Source organism: Dendrobates tinctorius, unplaced genomic scaffold (assembly GCF_039654945.1).
Source record: "Dendrobates tinctorius isolate UK_male_01 unplaced genomic scaffold, ASM3965494v1 ptg000008l, whole genome shotgun sequence".
Classification (NCBI taxonomy): Eukaryota; Metazoa; Chordata; class Amphibia; order Anura; family Dendrobatidae; genus Dendrobates; species Dendrobates tinctorius.
In genome coordinates this window covers 6,489,744-6,512,844 of record NW_027361676.1, presented here as the reverse complement: position 1 = coordinate 6,512,844, position 23,101 = coordinate 6,489,744, and positions in this window count along the sequence as shown.

Below are 23,101 nucleotides of genomic sequence, written 5' to 3'. Positions count from 1 at the left end.
ATTAGTAGACGTATATCGTGTGTAAATACCCTTTTCCTTGTCCCAGCTTTAATATGACTTTTCCTTACCAATACATCTCTTTTAACTGCTAACCAAGCGATGAACTTTCCACAAAGTTTTAACTATACTTGCTCAGTGGCACCAACAACTCCAAATGATTTTTGGCTACAGGGAGCCCAACTTAGCCCAACTTAGGATCACAATTCACTTATTTTAACTGGTGATTTACATTACACAGATGTAGTGACCTACCTCAAATTTTATAGTTGCCCACTGCCAATGCTGAGATGTACTGTATACAAGTATGTAATATTTTAATAGTTTGAATGGCTTTAATGCTATATATATATATATATATATATATATACTGTATATACACTGCTCAAAAAATAAAGGGAAAACTTAACAGAATATAACTCCAAGTAAATCAAATTTCTGTGAAATCAAACTGTCCACTTAGGAAGCAACACTGTTTGACAATCAATTTCACATGCTGTTGTGCAACCGCCCACACCACTGTTATGTTATACTGTGCAGGGGTAGACAGGTTGAAATATACCTTACTGTAGTAATTTAGCAGCTGCAATAAAGCAGATCTGTTACCAGATTTTACAATATAAACTGAATATATTACTAAATAGATCTGTTAGTCCTTATAGATCTGGTGTACCTACATGCCAAAATGGCATCCAGTCCATCCAGTAAAGCAGGAGGAGTCCTGCCCTAAGTGGGTGAATAGAGCTGGAGTGACAGAGGTCTAAAAATAGTTCTTTAGCCTCATTAGCATATCAATTCCAATGTAGATTTCTCTGTAAAGGTATTGCTAGATTAATCTTTGAAAGAGGTACACGTAGATTTAAATAGTTTAGAGTGAAAAATTCTGCTGACAGATTCCCTATAAGTGAGACAATAAAATTGAGTTACAGTAAATGTTGCTCCTATAAATTCTCTGAAAGTGGCCTATCATGCAAAGTAATTTCTTAAGGAAACACTTCACAGCTGCTCCCCTCTGCTCTTGGATTACAGCTATAGTGAGCTCATCATTGGACACTATAGCTGAGAGTACTTGTGCCTTCAGGACACATTTCAAAGTTTTTTTCAGGAGTATACCAAATATAACTATATTTCCTAATAAAAAATACATATTTAGACACCTACCTCAACAATCCCTGTCTAGTGCTGTCCACCAGGGCTGGACTGAAGGTGGCAGGATCGCCAGATCTTCAGTGTTCGTGCTCTCCTCCAATGCTAAAGAGATAAAACCGCCTCTGCTTGCCACACTGGAAAGTGCACAATTTGGATCAGGGGCTAAACAATGCCAATCACCGCAGTGCACTAGCACATCAACCCCTGACCAATGCTAGCTGGGAGGCTGAGAAGCGGTGTGCTCCTGAAAATACATCATGAAATTACTCCTTTAACCCCTTCCTGACATCCGACGTACTATCCCGTCCATGGGACAGTACGTCTATCGCGATCAGCGGCGCCCACGTGGTGAGCGCCGCTTATCATGGCCGGGTGTCAGCTGATTATCACAGCTGACACCTGGCACAATGTGTCAGGAGCGGTCACGGACCGCCCCGACACGTTAACCCCTTGCATCATGTTTGATTGCGGTGTACTGGGGGTTAAAGGGAAGCATCGGCAGGGAGGGGGCTACCTCCGTGCTTCCCTGAGCCCCCCACGGCAGCGCAATGTGCAGCGCTGCTGCGGGGGGCTCCTTTCCTGCAGTCCCCCAAATCCAAGATGGTGACGGGGGCCTTCGGGGCCTGCAGGAAGCTGGCTTCCTCAGTGCCTGCAAAGCGCAGGCATGAGGAAGCCTTCTGCACTGATCTGATCGCTGATCTGTCACAGTGATCTGTGATGTTACAGATTGCTGATCTGTCACAGGACAGTGATGTCCCACCTGGGACTATTTAATAAAGTTAAAAAAAAATAAAAAAAGTGTTAAAATAATTTTAAAAAAATCGGCAAATAAATTAGAAAAAAAAAAAATATTCCCCCAAATAAATCCATTTTTTGGAAATAAAAAAACAAAAAAACAATAAAAGTACACATATTAGGTATCGCCGCATCCATAACAACCCACCCTATAAAACTGTCGCATTAGTTAACCCCTTTAGCGAACCCCTTAAAAAATAAAAATAAAAAACGAAGCAAAAAATAATGATTTATTATCATACCGCCAAACAAAAAGTGTAATAACGCGCGATCAAAAAGACGCATATAAATATCCATGGTACCGCTGAAAACATCATCTTGTCCCGCAAAAAACGAACCACCACACAGCATCATCAGCGAAAAAATAAAAAAGTTATAGATCGCAGAATAAAGCGATGCAAAAATAATTATTTTTTATATAAAATAGTTTTCATTGCATAAAACCGGCAAAACATAAAAAAACAACCTAAATGAGGTATCGCTGTAACCGTACTAACCCGAAGAATAAAAACGCTTTATCAATTTTACCGCACGCGGAACGGTATAAACGCACCCCCCAAAAGAAATTCATGAAACGCTGGTTTTTGTTCATTCTGCGTCCCAAAAATCGGAATAAAAAGCGATCAAAAAATGTCACGTGCCCGAAAATGGTACCAATAAAAACATCAACTCGTCCCGCAAAAAATAAGACCTCACATTACTCGGTGGGTCAAAATACGGAAAAATTATAGCTCTCAATATGTGGTGATGCAAAAACTATTTTTACAATAAAAAGCGTCTTTTAGCGTGCGACAGCTGCCAAATATAAAAACCGCCATAAATAGTAAATCAAACCCCCCGTTATCACCCCCTTAGTTAGGGAAAAATAATAAAATAAAAAAAATGTATTTATTTCCATTTTTCCATTAGGGTTAGGGTTAGGGCTAGGGTTAGGGTTAGGGTAGGGTTAGGGCTAGGGTTAGGGTTAGGGCTAGGGCTAGGGTTAGGGCTAGGGCTAGGGTTAGGGCTAGGGTTAGGGTTAGGGCTGATATTAGGGTTAGGGGTGTGTTGGGGTTCGGGTTGGAGTTAGAATTGGGGGTTTCCACTGTTTGGGCGCATCAGGGGCTCTCCAAATGCAACATGGCGTCTGATCTCAATTCCAGCCAATTCTGAGTTGAAAAAGTCAAATGGTGCTCCTTCCCTTCCAAGCTCTGCCATGTTTTACCCCCACATGTAGGGTATCAGCCTACTCAGGACAAATTGCAAAACAATTTTTGTGGTCCAATTTCTCCTGTTACCCTTAGGAAAATAAAAAATTGGGGGCAAAAATATCATTTTTGTGGAAAAAAATGATTTTTTTATTTTCACGTCCGAGCGTTATAAACTTCTGTGAAGCACTTGGGGGTTCAAAGTGCTCACCACACATCTAGATAAGTTCCGTGGGGGATCTAGTGTCCAAAATGGGGTCACTTGTGGGGAGTTTCAATAGTTTAGGTACATCAGGGGCTCTCCAGACGCACATGACACCCGCAGACCATTCCATCAAAGTCTGCATTCCAAAACGTCACTGCTTCCCTTCCGAGCCCCGATGTGTGTCCATACAGTAGTTTTCTCCCACATATGGGGTGTCAACGTACTCATGACAAATTGGACAACAACTTTTGGGGTCCAATTTCTCCTGTTACCCTTGGGAAAATGAAAAAATTGGGGACTAATTGATCATGTTTGTGGAAAAAATACGATTTTTTTATTTTCATGGCCGGGCATTATAAACTTCTGTGAAGCCCTTGGGGGTTCAAAGTGCTCACCACACATCTAGATAAGTTCCTTTGGGGGTCTCATTTCCAAAATGGGGTCATTTGTGGGGGGTTTCCACTGTTTAGGTACATTAGGGGCTCTCCAAAAGCAACATGACACCCGCAGACCATTCCATCAAAGTCTGCATTCCAAAACGTCACTACTTCCCTTCCGAGCCCCGACGTGTGCCCATACAGTAGTTTTCTGCCACATATGGGGTATCAGCATACTCAGGACAAATTGGACAACTTTTGGGGTCCAATTTCTCCTGGTACCCTTGGGAAAATAAAAAAATGGTGACTAAAATATCATGTTTGTGGAAAAAATACGATTTTTTTATTTTCACGCCCGGGCGTTATAAACTTCTGTGAAGCACTGGGGGGTTCAAAGTGCTCACCACACATCTAGATAAGTTCCTTGCGGGGTCTAGTTTACAAAATGGTGTCATTTGTGGGGGGTTTCCACTGTTTTGGTACATCAGGGGTTTTCCAATCGCGACATGGTGTCCGATCTCAATTCCAGCCAAAAACATCAAATGGCGCTGCTTCCCTTCCGAGCTCTGCCATGCGCCCAAATAGTGGTTTACCCCCACATGTGGGGTATCAGCGTACTCAGGACAAATTGCACAATAACTTTTAGGGTCCTGTTACCCTTGGAAAAATAAGAATTGAGGGTGAAAAGATCATTTTTATGGAAAAAATATGATTTTTTAATTGTACGGCTTTATGTTATAAACTTCTGTGAAGCCCTTGGGGGTTCAAAGTTCTCACCACACATCTAGATAAGTTCCTTAGGGGGTCTAGTTTCCAAAATGGTGTCGTTTGTAGGGGTTTTCCACTGTTTTGGTACATCAGGGGTTTTCCAATCGCGACATGGTGTCCGATCTCAATTCCAGCCAAAAACGTCAAATGGCGCTGCTTCCCTTCCGAGCTCTGCCATGCGCCCAAATAGTGGTTTACCCCCACATGTGGGGTATCAGCATACTCAGGACAAATTGCACAATAACTTTTAGGGTCCTGTTACCCTTGGGAAAATAAAAATTGGGGTGAAAAGATCATTTTTGTGGAAAAAATATGATTTTTTAATTGTACCGCTGTACGTTATATACTTCTGTAAAGCCCTTGTGGGTTCAAAGTTCTCACCACATATCTAGATAAGTTCCTTGGGGGGTCTAGTTTCCAAAATGGGGTCACTTGCAGGGGGTTTCCACTGTTTAGGTACATCAGGGACTCTCCAAACGTGACATGGCGTCCGATCTGAATTCCAGCCAATTTTGCATTGAAAAAGTCAAACGGCACTCTTTCCATTATGAGCTCTGCCATGCGCCGAAACAGTCGTTCCCCCCACATATCAGGTATCAGCTTACTCAGGACAAATTGCACAATAACTTTTGCAGTCCAATTTCTCCTGTTACCCTTGGTAAAATAAAAAAAATTGAACCTGAAGTATTTTTTTTGTGAATATTCAAAAAAATTCCTGTGACACACCTAAAGGGTTAATAAACTTCTTGAATGTGGTTTTGAGCACCTTAAGGGGTGCAGTTTTTAGAATGGTGTCACTTTTGGGTATTTTCTATCATATAGACCTCTCAAAGTGGCTTCAAATGTGATGTGGTCCTAAAAATAAAATGGTGTTGTAAAAATGAGAAATCGCTGGTCAACTTTGAACCCTTATAACTTCCTAACAAAAAAAAATTTTGGTGCCAAAATTGTGCTGATGTAAAGTAAACATGTGGGAAATGTTAGTTATCAAGTTTTTTGTGTGTCGTATCTCTGTGATTTAAGGGCATAAAAAATTAAAAGTTGGAAAATTGCGAAATTTTCAAATTTTTTGCCAAATTTCCGTTTTTCTCACAAATAAACGCAAGTTATTTGAATGAAATTTTACCACTAACATGAAGTACAATATGTCACGAGAAAAGAATGTCAGAATCACTGGGATCCATGGAAGCGTTCCAGAGTTATGACCTCATAAAGGGACAGTGGTCAGAATTGTAAAAATTGACCCGGTCATGAACGTGCAAACCACCCTTGGGGGTGAAGGGGTTAATTGAAAAAGGCGAAAAGGCACTGAAAAATGACATTTTTTAAGCCAGCTCTCCAAGCACCTTCAACCAAATACTGTACATGCGCTGGAAATTGCCAAAGGCAAGAGCGATGGGGTTGTTGTGTACATTGTCTTTTACTCTCTATTAGCAACATAAATTTTATAAATGGTTTTTGTAAAGAAAAATAAATGATTAAATAAAAATATTGGGTAATATCTGACAATGCCATTAATCATTGATATGAAGCATATACAAATAACATTTGGATTACTTTATTGTACTGAGAATGTCAGCATGAAACAGAGGCTTTAAGCTAAACTGGCAGAGCAAGTGCAACAAAAAATGCTGGTTTCATACCAACCACAATCATTCTGAAGTTGGCAAATTTCAAGGTGCCTTACTTTTACTTAACAGATGGATTTCCCATTCTACCTTCTGTCACATAAGAGAAGCTCACAAACTAATGTTGATATTTTTTAGAACTAGTAAGGCAAATAGAAAACACCATAGTTTAAAAACTACAATCATTTAATGTCTGTAATTAGATGTAGTTTGCATATATTTGTGCTTTTAGCATATCATATATAGTGTTAAGCGAACCACGTTCAGGCATACTTTTTAAAAAGGCTGGTTCAGGACCCAAACTTGCCCACATACTTCGAACCCCATTCAAATCAACAGGGATCCAAACTTCAATGCTGTAAAATGGCTGTAAAATGGTAGGAGCAAGTGTTAGGGGGCTGCAAAACTAAGCTAAGTGAGGTAAGAACAGGACAATTGCCCTACAAACAAATGTGGATAGGGAAATTACTTAAAACAATGCAAAATAAAAAAAAAGAACCAGGAGGTGGAGGTCCAAGTGGAGAAGAAAGTTGAGGAGGAAGTGGAAGTGGCGGTGTAGGTGGAAGAGGCTTAAAGTGCAGATTTTGCAATGGTGGCAAATGGGCATCTGTCTTCCACCTCACCCCCTTTCAAATCAGTCAAGCAGTCAGAGCCCCAAGTCATGCAACAGTCACATCTGCTTTTTAATGACTGAGCCGGCTGTGGTTCCGTGGGTTAACCACCTGGCCCTGCCCCACAATTCGAAGAGATTGAGTGCACTGATGCCAAAGTACTTGATCTGTTGGAGGATGAGTAAGTGGGAGGGGTAGCGCAAATGGTCTGCAGACCACTGCAGGAAATCTCTTTGTGCTGTGTGTACACCGGCAAAGAGGGCAGGAGTGAAGACTGAGTGTTATATCATGTGGGGAATTATTATTTTTTCAGAGCACCATTGATTCCATGGTGCTGTAAATGAGGAGGAGTTACATGCAAAAAACACATAGAAATTACAATGAACAAACTAATAGTGGCAGACAGGTACAGAGTGAAGAGGACCCTACCCTTGCGGCCTTACATTGTACAGGATAATGGGGAAGGGGACAGTAGGTTCGGGGACTGCAGCAGCTTTCGTGCTGGTAATGTGGCATTGTAACCAATAAGCATGTGGGATTGCCTGTGAGTCACTGTAATGCCAAATCCATCCTCCCTTCTGTCGGCACTGCATTCAGGGATCTTCTGCGCAGGCAAGTCACTGTGACCTCCGGTGTGCACGCTGATATTATGCTCTCCCCACTTCCTCCCTGCACAGTCATCACTAGGAACCATGTGTATATGGCAAAGAATATGCATGGAGGAAGTGGGGAGAGCACCTTATCAGTTCACAATTGGTGCCATCCCTGTGCTAGGTTCTTGCCAATCCACTGTCCAAAACAATGGCACAGATTCCCTCTGCCCTGCATGTATCCTTGATTTACCATCATCAGGCACTTTCACTTTCCCTTTCCCTACCCCAGGCATTGGCACAAAAAAGAAAGTTCCCAGCCACCCACTCACAGGCCCAATGTTAAATGAGCACATTTCTGGGCTGCTTGTCATGGAAATGTTGACATTTAGCCTGGTAGACAGGGAGGATTTCCGCTGACTCCTGGCAGCAGATGTCCTTTGGTACTCGGTCCCCAGCCACCACTTTTTCTCCCGGTGTGGCGCTTCCCCCTGTTAACAGCATGTGTCCAAGAACATCATCCATGCCCTTACTACCACATTTACTGGCATTTTATACTTAATGAATGACATGTGGACAAGTGCTTGTGTGCAGGGATGCTACTTTTCCCTGACAGCACACTGGGTAAGCATTTTGGAGGCTGGGTCCGAGTCTTACCCTGGCATGGTGCATGTGCTCCTGATGTCGAGGATTGCTGGCCCTACTTCTATCTGGGTTTCCTCCACCTAACATAGCAGTTCTTGCACCACCTCCTGCTCCTTCTCAGCCTCCATCTCTGATAGGGTATCTCAGATCACGTCATCGACTGCAGCTATAAACTCTGCAGCACTGCCTCAGCAAAACAATAGGATCTGCTGAAGGTAATTTGTCTAGGAGACAAATTGCACACAACAGCAGAGTTACTTAAAGGAATAACAGACCAGACAAATCTGTGGTTTTTGAGGCAGAAACTCCAACCAAGCATGGTCATGTGTGATAATGGACATAACTTGGTGGTGGCTGTGAAGCATGGCAAGCTCACACACGTACCATGCTTAGCAGATGTGCTCAACTTGGCAATTCAGTGGTTTCTGAAAACACCCAGATTTACCAGAGCTTCTGGTCAAGGTACGCCATATTAGCAACTATTTCCGAAAAATGGCTACAGCTGCCGCCACTGTGGCAATGCTACAGAAGTGCATGCAGGTGCCAGTTTACCGACTGGTGTGTGACATCACCACGTGCTGGTACTCCACATTGCACATGCTGGCAAGGCTTTGTGAGCAGAATAGGCCAGTGGTTCAGTACCAGCTCCAACACACCCGCCGGCATGTTGGTCAGCCTCCACATATTACAACTGAAGAGAAGGCATAGATGTCTGACATTTGTACAGTTATTCAAGACTTTGAGGACTCCACAAAGATGGTGACTGGAGATGACACCATAGTCAGTGCAACTATTCCACTTCTATGCCTACTTAAAAAAATTGCTGCACACAATTAAACATGAAGCTTTGCATACAGACCAGCTGGGGATGGAGGAAGACATAACCCAGAGAGATTGTAGCCAGCCCAACATCATTTCATCTGCTCAGTGCCGATTGGGTAACAATGAGGAGATGGACCCTGAGAAGGAGGAAGAGGATGAACAGTAGCTGGTGGCTAGCGCAACAGAAGCTAATAGCCACAGAACCTTTGTCTTATCTCTCCTACATGGATGGGCTGAGGATGGGAATGAGGATGAAAAGAGGGAGGAGGAGGATATGGAGAGTCATCGTCATGGAAGACAGGGAAGTGTGGCTGTCTGGAGCTTAGCACATATGGCCGACTTTATGTACTGCTGCCTTTCCCATGACCCTCGCATTACATTCATCTTGGTAAAAAAAAAAGTACTGGTTGCTCACTCTGCTAGACCTATGCTACAAGAAGAATTTCTTCTTGCTGAGTTGCTATACAAAAATAATGATATACCAGAAAGCTATTGTGGAAAATATGTTCAAAAAATTCCCATCAGACAACACTAGTGGCAGTGGGCAAGCTTCCTTGCCTATCAAAGAAGGAGAGTCCAGGAAGACACATAGCAGAGGCAGGGGTACACTGTCAAAGTCGTGGGCCAATTTCTTGACACCAGCTCAGCGTCCAGGGACTGATGACTGGGTATTTTTGACAAGGAGGGAAACATTTTTAAAGATGTCAAGCAATACCTGGCCAACCAAACCAGCATACTCGCTAATTCCTTATTGATTTTCAACTGTTGGGTCTCAAAGCTGGACACTTGGTATGAGCTGTCCCTCTATGCCTTGGAGATGTACTGCTGCTCTGCTGCTTGCATCTTACCTGAGCTGGTTTTTAGTGCCGTCGGGGAGTCATAACAGACAGGCGCTTAGGCTTGTCAACAGAAAATGTAGACAGGCTCGCTCTCGTAAAAATTAACAAAGACTGGATTAGCCCACACTTTTACACACCACCAGATTACAGCAGCACATAATTGTTTGCAATATTCAATATTTTAATGAAGCCTGCCAGTTGGTGTCTTTCAGGCATCTATGGATTATCCTCCTCATAATTTTTGTCTGGCTTTGCACTTTCTGCAAATCCTTTATGACTGTATAAGTACATCAACTACACTTTCAAAACTTTTTTTGTTCAAAATATTTTATAGATTCAGTGATTCATCCACACAGTTTAACACAGTTATTGTTGCATTGTGGTGGTATGCAAAGCTTAAGAAAAGTGTGAAAAAAATTTCAGGATTAGATTACTCATCCATACAATAATACTTGCTTTCTATCACATGTTTGTGGTATATATTGTGGTAGAATGGCTCACTCAGCTGGACACAGAGGTAGAAATGGAACACTGTCTCTTTAAGAATGTCCTTGGCTTGTTAGGTGAAGCATAAACCAAGCTTGAAAAAGATAAATACGATCCTCTGGCCAAAACAGGAAACTAAAAACCCCACAGTCCTTCTCCTAGCAGAGATCAGCCCACTCTGGGCTAGCAAGATCTACGGTTCAGGTTTTAGCATTACATACAAAACACTTCTCTGGAGTGTTCCTCTCCAGACACTGAACACAGCTACTTAAGTCCCAGTCCACACCCTGGGGTGGAGATAAGGTGAACAACCTCCCATCGAGTCTATAGTTGTCCAATAAAAAACCCAACCCTTTATTTAAATTGACTATTAACTCCTTCCAACTCTTAGTTGGAAAAACTTAGGAAAAACTTCAGGGTTTTTAGATCACTGAAGCCATGAGTCTCAGCAAAACATATCTCATCTCCAGCATCTTGCCAGTGACTTTGTCACGTATTCCCCCCATTTGCCCAAAGTCGAGGGTTTTGGCACCTTCATTTGATAAACAGGGGAGTCTGGACGAGGCATCTGCGCTACTATGTAACTTCTTGGACCTGAACTCCACATGAAAACTAAAGTCCTAGAGGGCTAGAAACCACCTAGTCACCCAGACATTCTTCCCCTTCTTTTCCCTCATTCATCACAGGGTGCATGATCTGACACTAGCCTGAACTTCCTGCTTAACAGGTAGTGTCTCAGGGTGTCGATTGCCCATTTGATGGCCAAGCACTCTTTCTCTAAAATGGCATAATTCTTTTCACAGGAGGAGAGTTTCCTACTCATGTATAGGACTGGATGTTTGTCTCCATCTGTTTCCAGGGAAAACACAGTTCCCAAACCGACCTCAGAGGCGTCTGTCTGGAACACGAACTCCTTTGTGAAGTCAGGTGCGACCAAGACAGGCTGTTTGGATAGGACCAGCTTCAACTCCTGGTGTTAGGGATGGCAGAACGCACTAAATATTAAATAATGGAAAGTGCGTTCGCCGCCCAGGGTCCACCATGCAGAGGTGTTAAACTGCTGCTATATAATATATCAACAAATTAGTGAGATCCCTCACCCGATAAATATCATAAGGGGATATTCATAATATAACTGGTTACACCTACAAGGATAAACGAATAACCCCAAATACAAAACCAAATGAATGGAATAATTAAAATATTTTATTAAATACTGTTTAAAAAACAAAGGATAAAACCAGCAAAATGGACAAATATAATACCATAAACATAAGGCGTTACATGGTAGACAAAGGGCAAATGTAATATATAATATAATATAATATGCAATCTTAGTGAAACAAAACATAAAGTGCAGTAAACAAATACACCTGAATACAATGCATAGTATGTAAATGAGATATATATACCAGTATAAAGTGCCAAATGCCTCTCCAACTCCAACGTACGTTTCGCCTGATGTGGCTTTCTCAAGGAGTGAACTAACAATGAATATGGGGAAGTTTTTATATGGTACACAGTCCAATAGAGAACAATAGTTCCCACATATTTAATTAATTAACTAAAGCATTACTAATTTTGATGATCGAGTCCCAAAAACAAAATAGTGCGCCCCAATAAAATGACACAATCGAAACAAGCCAAAAAATGTATATATATTAACAAGACGCACATCACATCCCATATAATGCGTTCCACAGTGGAACGCACGCCGCCGCCGATATCGCGGGATCCGGAAGACACGTCATATGCTGCATTAACAGGAAGCATGAAGCGCAGACCGGATCAATGTACCCGAAACCGGAAGTGACGTATCGCTATCAAGACATCCTGGGATGTAGTGTGCATCGCCATAGTCTCACCGGGCGGCAGATCAATATACCGGAAACCGGAAGTGACGTATCGCTATCAAAACATCCCAGGGTGAAGTGTGCATCGTCATAATCTCACCGGGCGGCAGAAGCTATAAATACATAGCAACGCCCACAACTTAATATATACACTAATAGAGCAAATTAAGGCTAATGTATCATATTAATACCAACAGGGGACACTAAATACATAAGAAAAAATGTTGATTATTATAATGCCAATATACCGAAAACCGGATGTGACATATCGCAACTTTTCAATGTCAGGTATAAAGACATATAACATGACGACTAAAAAGCATCTCTCCTATATCAAAATATATGGACACAATAAACAAAGATAAACCATCTAAGTCAATAGTAGATGTCAATACACAAAAGAGATTCAGTCACTTATCAATGTGCGACAAAGGTAGGTTACCGATGGCATATGAACTGAGACCAAAGACCAAACAGACAAAACAATAAATAATGCATCAAATATGTGGGGCAACAGAACAAAACAGAAAAGGAATGAAATAATGTGAAAAAAAGTGAATAACTGAATGAAATAAATAAATATATATATAAAAAATATATGCATAAAAAAGAAAATACCAATAGCAAAAGTGTGAGGTGTAGTGATCACACGTGCGTTCGAGTGAACTAAAGTGAACACAATATTAATACTAAATTTTCAATAATTTATTAATATACTAAATAGTAAATAAATACATAATGAATACATAATAAATAAGTGCGAGGTACAGTATAATCAAGATGCATTCCTTTTCAAGAGAATCACGGGACCGGGTACAAACTAAAGCAAAAAACAAAAACAAAGATAAAAATTAGAACAATTATAAAAACGCATTAAAAGATAGTTGTTCATTAAGACCCCTGGGTGCAATCGTGTCCAACCTGAATATCCATTTGGCTTCAATTTGTGCGAGACGTTTTTTAATATCTCCCCCCCTAATATTCAATGCAATATGATCGATCCCCCTCACTCTTAGCAGAGAATCATTACACTCATGGAACAATTTAAAATGTCTTGGCAGTGTCTTTAATGAATCAATATCAGAGATATCCCGTGCCGCTCTAATATCCAAGACATGTTCCCTCACTCTACGTCTGAACTCTCTTGACGTGAGACCAACATACTTTAAATTGCAGGGGCAACTGGCACAATAAATAACAGCCATAGTAGTGCACGTAATATGGTAGAGTATTTTGAATGTTCTGCTCCCATCAGCATTTGAGAACTCACCACATCTCTCTATATTAGGGCATGCAACACATTAACCACACGGTTTACATCCCCATTTTGGACCCCATGAACCAAACACATTCTCCTTTTTCTTATTATAGTGACTATGTACTAACTTGTCACGGATGTTTCTGGATCTTCTATATGTGATAGCTGGCCGAGATGGCAAATATTGTGACAAAATGGGGTCTATTTGTAGAACCCCCCAGTGTTTATTCAGAATCATGTTTATTTCACGCCATTTGCTATTGAAATCTTGTATATAGCGTACCTTATCAGAAAAAAATACATCAGATCTGCGTTTATGTAATGCCTCCAAACGATCTGTTCTTTTCGCACGCCAATACCCACGTTTTATACATGAAGAGGGGTATCCACGTTCTTGGAATCTAATGCTTAAGTCTTTACTCTGTCTTTCAAATGATTCCTCTTTCGAACAGATGCGTCGCATCCGTAAGAATTGTCCTATGGGTATACCACGGATAAGACTTTGTTGATGAGATGATGAGAAGTGTAACAGGCTATTCGTCGAGGTGGGCTTGCGGAAGACATCGGTATGTATAAATCCAGTATCATCAACCTGAAGCAAAACATCCAGAAATTCAATATTTGATCTTCCCGCTTTATATGTTAACCGTAAATTCAAGTTGTTACCATTCAGATGGTTCATAAAGGTATGAAGCTCATCCATGGAGCCCTGCCAAATACACAAAATATCATCAATGTATCTCCCCCAATTTGCACTCTATCAGCCAATGATGTGGAATCCGTTGTAAAAATATTTATCTCCCACAGCCCCAGGAACAAATTTGCATATGAGGGCGCAAAAGCCGCCCCCATAGCAGTGCCCTGAAGCTGTAGGAAAAACTGATCTGAAAAAATAAAAAAATTATGAGTGAGTGCAAATTGGAGGAGATCCACAATGAACTCACAAAACTCACCATCATCGTTGGACATCATCAAAAATTGTTTAACTGCGGAAAGACCATCTTCATGTCTAATGGACGTGTAAAGAGATTCAATATCACAGGTCACAAGAATCATGTTTTCCTCCAACTGTAGACCATCCATCTTACGTAAAACATCATTTAAAACCAAAGGAAAAAAACAATGTATGCATATACCCTAATAAAAATAAATAAGTAAAAAAGCAAGTGCATTAAATAACATAGGGTACTTAGTAAACACTATTTTGATCAAAAAAGTATAAAGCTGTCCCACCACGACAAGGTGTACCCATTTGAGACAGTAACTACACTAATGGTTAAAACCTACCTAGTGTGAATAGTAGCAGAGTCTCTGGGTCCCAAACGGACACCCAGCTTCAGAGGGACTAAATAAACTACACAGCTCAGTAGAATGGAGGCCACACCCTATTTGTACTGAATACAAAAATGCTGAAGAAAAAACAAAAAAACTGAACTGAAGTAGAATTGAATGACATGCATGATGTAAAAGCATGTTCACATTGGCCATAAAAGCAAGCAAAACCAAAGGAAAAAAACAGTGTATGCATATACCCTAATAAAAATAAATAAGTAAAAAAGCAAGTGCATTAAATAACATAGGGTACTTAGTAAACACTATTTTGATCAAAAAAGTATAAAGCTGTCCCACCACGACAAGGTGTACCCATTTGAGACAGTAACTACACTAATGGTTAAAACCTACCTAGTGTGAATAGTAGCAGAGTCTCTGGGTCCCAAACGGACACCCAGCTTCAGAGGGACTAAATAAACTACACAGCTCAGTAGAATGTCATTCAATTCTACTTCAGTTGAGTTTTTTTGTTTTTTCTTCAGCATTTTTGTATTCAGTACAAATAGGGTGTGGCCTCCATTCTACTGAGCTGTGTAGTTTATTTAGTCCCTCTGAAGCTGGGTGTCCGTTTGGGACCCAGAGACTCTGCTACTATTCACACTAGGTAGGTTTTAACCATTAGTGTAGTTACTGTCTCAAATGGGTACACCTTGTCGTGGTGGGACAGCTTTATACTTTTTTGATCAAAATAGTGTTTACTAAGTACCCTATGTTATTTAATGCACTTGCTTTTTTACTTATTTATTTTTATTAGGGTATATGCATACACTGTTTTTTTCCTTTGGTTTTGCTTGCTTTTATGGCCAATGTGAACATGCTTTTACATCATGCATGTCATTCAATTCTACTTCAGTTCAGTTTTTTTGTTTTTTCTTCAGCATTTTTGTATTCAGTACAAATAGGGTGTGGCCTCCATTCTACTGAGCTGTGTAGTTTATTTAGTCCCTCTGAAGCTGGGTGTCCGTTTGGGACCCAGAGACTCTGCTACTATTCACACTAGGTAGGTTTTAACCATTAGTGTAGTTACTGTCTCAAATGGGTACACCTTGTCGTGGTGGGACAGCTTTATACTTTTTTGATCAAAATAGTGTTTACTAAGTACCCTATGTTATTTAATGCACTTGCTTTTTTACTTATTTATTTTTATTAGGGTATATGCATACATTGTTTTTTTCCTTTGGTTTTGCTTGCTTTTATGGCCAATGTGAACATGCTTTTACATGATGCATGTCATTCAATTCTACTTCAGTTCAGTTTTTTTGTTTTTTCTTCAGCATTTTTGTATTCAGTACAAATAGGGTGTGGCCTCCATTCTACTGAGCTGTGTAGTTTATTTAGTCCCTCTGAAGCTGGGTGTCCGTTTGGGACCCAGAGACTCTGCTACTATTCACACTAGGTAGGTTTTAACCATTAGTGTAGTTACTGTCTCAAATGGGTACACCTTGTCGTGGTGGGACAGCTTTATACTTTTTTGATCAAAATAGTGTTTACTAAGTACCCTATGTTATTTAATGCACTTGCTTTTTTACTTATTTATTTTTATTAGGGTATATGCATACATTGTTTTTTTCCTTTGGTTTTGCTTGCTTTTATGGCCAATGTGAACATGCTTTTACATCATGCATGTCATTCAATTCTACTTCAGTTGGGTTTTTTTGTTTTTTCTTCAGCATTTTTGTATTCAGTACAAATAGGGTGTGGCCTCCATTCTACTGAGCTGTGTAGTTTATTTAGTCCCTCTGAAGCTGGGTGTCCGTTTGGGACCCAGAGACTCTGCTACTATTCACACTAGGTAGGTTTTAACCATTAGTGTAGTTACTGTCTCAAATGGGTACACCTTGTCGTGGTGGGACAGCTTTATACTTTTTTGATCAAAATAGTGTTTACTAAGTACCCTATGTTATTTAATGCACTTGCTTTTTTACTTATTTATTTTTATTAGGGTATATGCATACATTGTTTTTTTCCTTTGGTTTTGCTTGCTTTTATGGCCAATGTGAACATGCTTTTACATCATGCATGTCATTCAATTCTACTTCAGTTCAGTTTTTTTGTTTTTTCCTCAGCATTTTTGTATTCAGTACAAATAGGGTGTGGCCTCCATTCTACTGAGCTGTGTAGTTTATTTAGTCCCTCTGAAGCTGGGTGTCCGTTTGGGACCCAGAGACTCTGCTACTATTCACACTAGGTAGGTTTTAACCATTAGTGTAGTTACTGTCTCAAATGGGTACACCTTGTCGTGGTGGGACAGCTTTATACTTTTTTGATCAAAATAGTGTTTACTAAGTACCCTATGTTATTTAATGCACTTGCTTTTTTACTTATTTATTTTTATTAGGGTATATGCATACATTGTTTTTTTCCTTTGGTTTTGCTTGCTTTTATGGCCAATGTGAACATGCTTTTACATCATGCATGTCATTCAATTCTACTTCAGTTGAGTTTTTTTGTTTTTTCTTCAGCATTTTTGTATTCAGTACAAATAGGGTGTGGCCTCCATTCTACTGAGCTGTGTAGTTTATTTAGTCCCTCTGAAGCTGGGTGTCCGTTTGGGACCCAGAGACTCTGCTACTATTCACACTAGGTAGGTTTTAACCATTAGTGTAGTTACTGTCTCAAATGGGTACACCTTGTCGTGGTGGGACAGCTTTATACTTTTTTGATCAAAATAGTGTTTACTAAGTACCCTATGTTATTTAATGCACTTGCTTTTTTACTTATTTATTTTTATTAGGGTATATGCATACATTGTTTTTTTCCTTTGGTTTTGCTTGCTTTTATGGCCAATGTGAACATGCTTTTACATCATGCATGTCATTCAATTCTACTTCAGTTCAGTTTTTTTGTTTTTTGTAAAACATCATTTGTATCCTTGAGGTAAGACGGCAAGGTTTCTACCAAAGGATGGAGAACAGAGTCAATCAACTTACAGATGGGTTCACTGAAGCTGTTATTGCCTGCCACAATCGGGCGGCCTGGTGGACAAGATACATTTTTATGTACCTTTGGAAGTATATAAAACGTGGCAATTGTAGGACATTCCACAATCAAGTAGTCCATCTGTCTTTGACTAATAATCGAGGACTCAACAGCTCCTATCAATATAGTCTTTAACTGTGAACAAAAAGAGGTTAAAGGGTTAAAAGTAAGCCTCCTATAGCATCTGGTATCTTTCAGTAGTTTATACACCTCCTTTTCGTACATAGTACAAGGCCAGATCACTGTGTTACCACCTTTATCAGATGGTTTTATGACTACATCAGTTCTTGCAGAAAGTTCTTTAATAGCTCTAGTTTGGGCCACAGTTAAATTGTAATCACAAATTTTAGTTGAAATATTCCTGAAATCAGAACTAACCAACTTCACAAATAAATCAATATTAGCACTTAACGTCAAAGGTGGAAATTTCTTTGATTTTGGAACCAATGCCCTAGGAAACTTACTGACAACTGCCGGTCCTTGCTCCAAAAGTAGCTCATTAAGAGTTTCTAAAGCCTCCAATTCTGCTTCAGTATTCAAGTTCTCCTTCTCCTTATTAGCAGATTTATGGTGTAACTTTTTAAGGAGGAGTTTGCGTGCAAAAAGATGCAAATCTTTCAAGGCTGTAAAGGAGTCAAAATTGGCAGTTGGTGAAAAACTAAGTCCTAACTCAAGGACCTCCCTTTGCTGAGATGTCAATTCAACATCTGATAAATTAATTACCTTATTAGATGGTGGATCACTAATACCAGGAGCATCCTTCTTCCTCCTAGGTGATGTCTGTCCAGGATTATTTTTACGTTTACGCGTCCTAGTATTATATGTTCTCCCAAATCCAGAGCCAGAAGATTCAATAGATGTGGATGAGGCTACAGATGAACTTCTCATCCTAAATCGTTTAGAGGGAAGTTTCCATTTGTACATCCTATTGTTCTCCATATCAGATAGATCCCTAGTATATTTTTTGGTTTTGTTGTCCTTAATTTGTTTTTCCCAGGACACATGCAAATCTTCTAATTCCTTTTTGAATTTTTCCATCTCCCCAGATGTAATCAGTTTAATAAGATCCTTATTCAGATCCTCTATTTCTTTTTCCAATACAGGGAGAGACTGGGAGTTATAATCAACAATCAAGGAAATAAATGAACGAGAGCAAGTGTTGCAAATGTTCTCCCATGCTGATGAGAATTTCACATCATATCTACCATACGAAGGGAATAATTGCACCCTAAGACCTCTAGGGATCAAATGTTTACTTAAATAATTTTCTAAAAACACTTTATTCCACCAAATTTTTATCCTACGGTGGAAACAATTCTTGAGTTTGTTTTTAAGCTCACGTATATTATTATGGTTAGAATTGTCCTGAGCTGGTTCCCCTTTAAAAACATTTTCTGCCTGTAGCAGCCAATTGGCCTCAAGGGTGCGTAAATCCATCTTGAAAAGAAACAGAAAACAGCTTAGAATACAATAACCCCAAGAAAATGGGGAAAATATATATCAACAAATTAGTGAGATCCCTCACCCGATAAATATCATAAGGGGATATTCATAATATAACTGGTTACACCTACAAGGATAAACGAATAACCCAAATACAAAACCAAATGAATGGAATAATTAAAATATTTTATTAAATACTGTTTAAAAAACAAAGGATAAAACCAGCAAAATGGACAAATATAATACCATAAACATAAGGCGTTACATGGTAGACAAAGGGCAAATGTAATATATAATATAATATAATATGCAATCTTAGTGAAACAAAACATAAAGTGCAGTAAACAAATACACCTGAATACAATGCATAGTATGTAAATGAGATATATATACCAGTATAAAGTGCCAAATGCCTCTCCAACTCCAACGTACGTTTCGCCTGATGTGGCTTTCTCAAGGAGTGAACTAACAATGAATATGGGGAAGTTTTTATATGGTACACAGTCCAATAGAGAACAATAGTTCCCACATATTTAATTAATTAACTAAAGCATTACTAATTTTGATGATCGAGTCCCAAAAACAAAATAGTGCGCCCCAATAAAATGACACAATCGAAACAAACCAAAAAATGTATATATATTAACAAGACGCACATCACATCCCATATAATGCGTTCCACAGTGGAACGCACGCCGCCGCCGATATCGCGGGATCCGGAAGACACGTCATATGCTGCATTAACAGGAAGCATGAAGCGCAGACCGGATCAATGTACCCGAAACCGGAAGTGACGTATCGCTATCAAGACATCCTGGGATGTAGTGTGCATCGCCATAGTCTCACCGGGCGGCAGATCAATATACCGGAAACCGGAAGTGACGTATCGCTATCAAAACATCCCAGGGTGAAGTGTGCATCGTCATAATCTCACCGGGCGGCAGAAGCTATAAATACATAGCAACGCCCACAACTTAATATATACACTAATAGAGCAAATTAAGGCTAATGTATCATATTAATACCAACAGGGGACACTAAATACATAAGAAAAAATGTTGATTATAATAATTAACATTTTTTCTTATGTATTTAGTGTCCCCTGTTGTATATATATTAAGTTGTGGGCGTTGCTATGTATTTATAGCTTCTGCCGCCCGGTGAGATTATGACGATGCACACTTCACCCTGGGATGTTTTGATAGCGATACGTCACTTCCGGTTTCCGGTATATTGATCTGCCGCCCGGTGAGACTATGGCGATGCACACTACATCCCAGGATGTCTTGATAGCGATACGTCACTTCCGGTTTCGGGTACATTGATCCGGTCTGCGCTTCATGCTTCCTGTTAATGCAGCATATGACGTGTCTTCCGGATCCCGCGATATCGGCGGCGGCGTGCGTTCCACTGTGGAACGCATTATATGGGATGTGATGTGCGTCTTGTTAATATATATACATTTTTTGGTTTGTTTCGATTGTGTCATTTTATTGGGGCGCACTATTTTGTTTTTGGGACTCGATCATCAAAATTAGTAATGCTTTAGTTAATTAATTAAATATGTGGGAACTATTGTTCTCTATTGGACTGTGTACCATATAAAAACTTCCCCATATTCATTGTTAGTTCACTCCTTGAGAAAGCCACATCAGGCGAAACGTACGTTGGAGTTGGAGAGGCATTTGGCACTTTATACTGGTATATATATCTCATTTACATACTATGCATTGTATTCAGGTGTATTTGTTTACTGCACTTTATGTTTTGTTTCACTAAGATTGCATATTATATTATATTATATATTACATTTGCCCTTTGTCTACCATGTAACGCCTTATGTTTATGGTATTATATTTGTCCATTTTGCTGGTTTTATCCTTTGTTTTTTAAACAGTATTTAATAAAATATTTTAATTATTCCATTCATTTGGTTTTGTATTTGGGGTTATTCGTTTATCCTTGTAGGTGTAACCAGTTATATTATGAATATCCCCTTATGATATTTATCGGGTGAGGGATCTCACTAATTTGTTGATATATATTTTCCCCATTTTCTTGGGGTTATTGTATTCTAAGCTGTTTTCTGTTTCTTTTCAAGATGGATTTACGCACCCTTGAGGCCAATTGGCTGCTACAGGCAGAAAATGTTTTTAAAGGGGAACCAGCTCAGGACAATTCTAACCATAATAATATACGTGAGCTTAAAAACAAACTCAAGAATTGTTTCCACCGTAGGATAAAAATTTGGTGGAATAAAGTGTTTTTAGAAAATTATTTAAGTAAACATTTGATCCCTAGAGGTCTTAGGGTGCAATTATTCCCCTCGTATGGTAGAGATGATGTGAAATTCTCATCAGCATGGGAGAACATTTGCAACACTTGCTCTCGTTCATTTATTTCCTTGATTGTTGATTATAACTCCCAGTCTCTCCCTGTATTGGAAAAAGAAATAGAGGATCTGAATAAGGATCTTATTAAACTGATTACATCTGGGGAGATGGAAAAATTCAAAAAGGAATTAGAAGATTTGCATGTGTCCTGGGAAAAACAAATTAAGGACAACAAAACCAAAAAATATACTAGGGATCTATCTGATATGGAGAACAATAGGATGTACAAATGGAAACTTCCCTCTAAACGATTTAGGATGAGAAGTTCATCTGTAGCCTCATCCACATCTATTGAATCTTCTGGCTCTGGATTTGGGAGAACATATAATACTAGGACGCGTAAACGTAAAAATAATCCTGGACAGACATCACCTAGGAGGAAGAAGGATGCTCCTGGTATTAGTGATCCACCATCTAATAAGGTAATTAATTTATCAGATGTTGAATTGACATCTCAGCAAAGGGAGGTCCTTGAGTTAGGACTTAGTTTTTCACCAACTGCCAATTTTGACTCCTTTACAGCCTTGAAAGATTTGCATCTTTTTGCACGCAAACTCCTCCTTAAAAAGTTACACCATAAATCTGCTAATAAGGAGAAGGAGAACTTGGATACTGAAGCAGAATTGGAGGCTTTAGAAACTCTTAATGAGCTACTTTTGGAGCAAGGACCGGCAGTTGTCAGTAAGTTTCCTAGGGCATTGGTTCCAAAATCAAAGAAATTTCCACCTTTGACGTTAAGTGCTAATATTGATTTATTTGTGAAGTTGGTTAATTCTGATTTCAGGAATATTTCAACTAAAATTTGTGATTACAATTTAACTGTGGCCCAAACTAGAGCTATTAAAAAACTTTCTGCAAGAACTGATGTAGTCATAAAACCATCTGATAAAGGTGGTAACACAGTGATCTGGCCTTGTACTATGTACGAAAAGGAGGTGTATAAACTACTGAAAGATACCAGATGCTATAGGAGGCTTACTTTTAACCCTTTAACCTCTTTTTGTTCACAGTTGATGACTATATTGATAGGAGCTGTTGAGTCCTCGATTATTAGTCAAAGACAGATGGACTACTTGATTGTGGAATGTCCTACAATTGCCACGTTTTATATACTTCCAAAGGTACATAAAAATGTATCTTGTCCACCAGGCCGCCCGATTGTGGCAGGCAATAACAGCTTCAGTGAACCCATCTGTAAGTTGATTGACTCTGTTCTCCATCCTTTGGTAGAAACCTTGCCGTCTTACCTCAAGGATACAAATGATGTTTTACGTAAGATGGATGGTCTACAGTTGGAGGAAAACATGATTCTTGTGACCTGTGATATTGAATCTCTTTACACGTCCATTAGACATGAAGATGGTCTTTCCGCAGTTAAACAATTTTTGATGATGTCCAACGATGATGGTGAGTTTTGTGAGTTCATTGTGGATCTCCTCCAATTTGCACTCACTCATAATTTTTTTATTTTTTCAGATCAGTTTTTCCTACAGCTTCAGGGCACTGCTATGGGGGCGGCTTTTGCGCCCTCATATGCAAATTTGTTCCTGGGGCTGTGGGAGAGAAATATTTTTACAACGGATTCCACATCATTGGCTGATAGAGTGCAATATTGGGGGAGATACATTGATGATATTTTGTGTATTTGGCAGGGCTCCATGGATGAGCTTCATACCTTTATGAACCATCTGAATGGTAACAACTTGAATTTACGGTTAACATATAAAGCGGGAAGATCAAATAT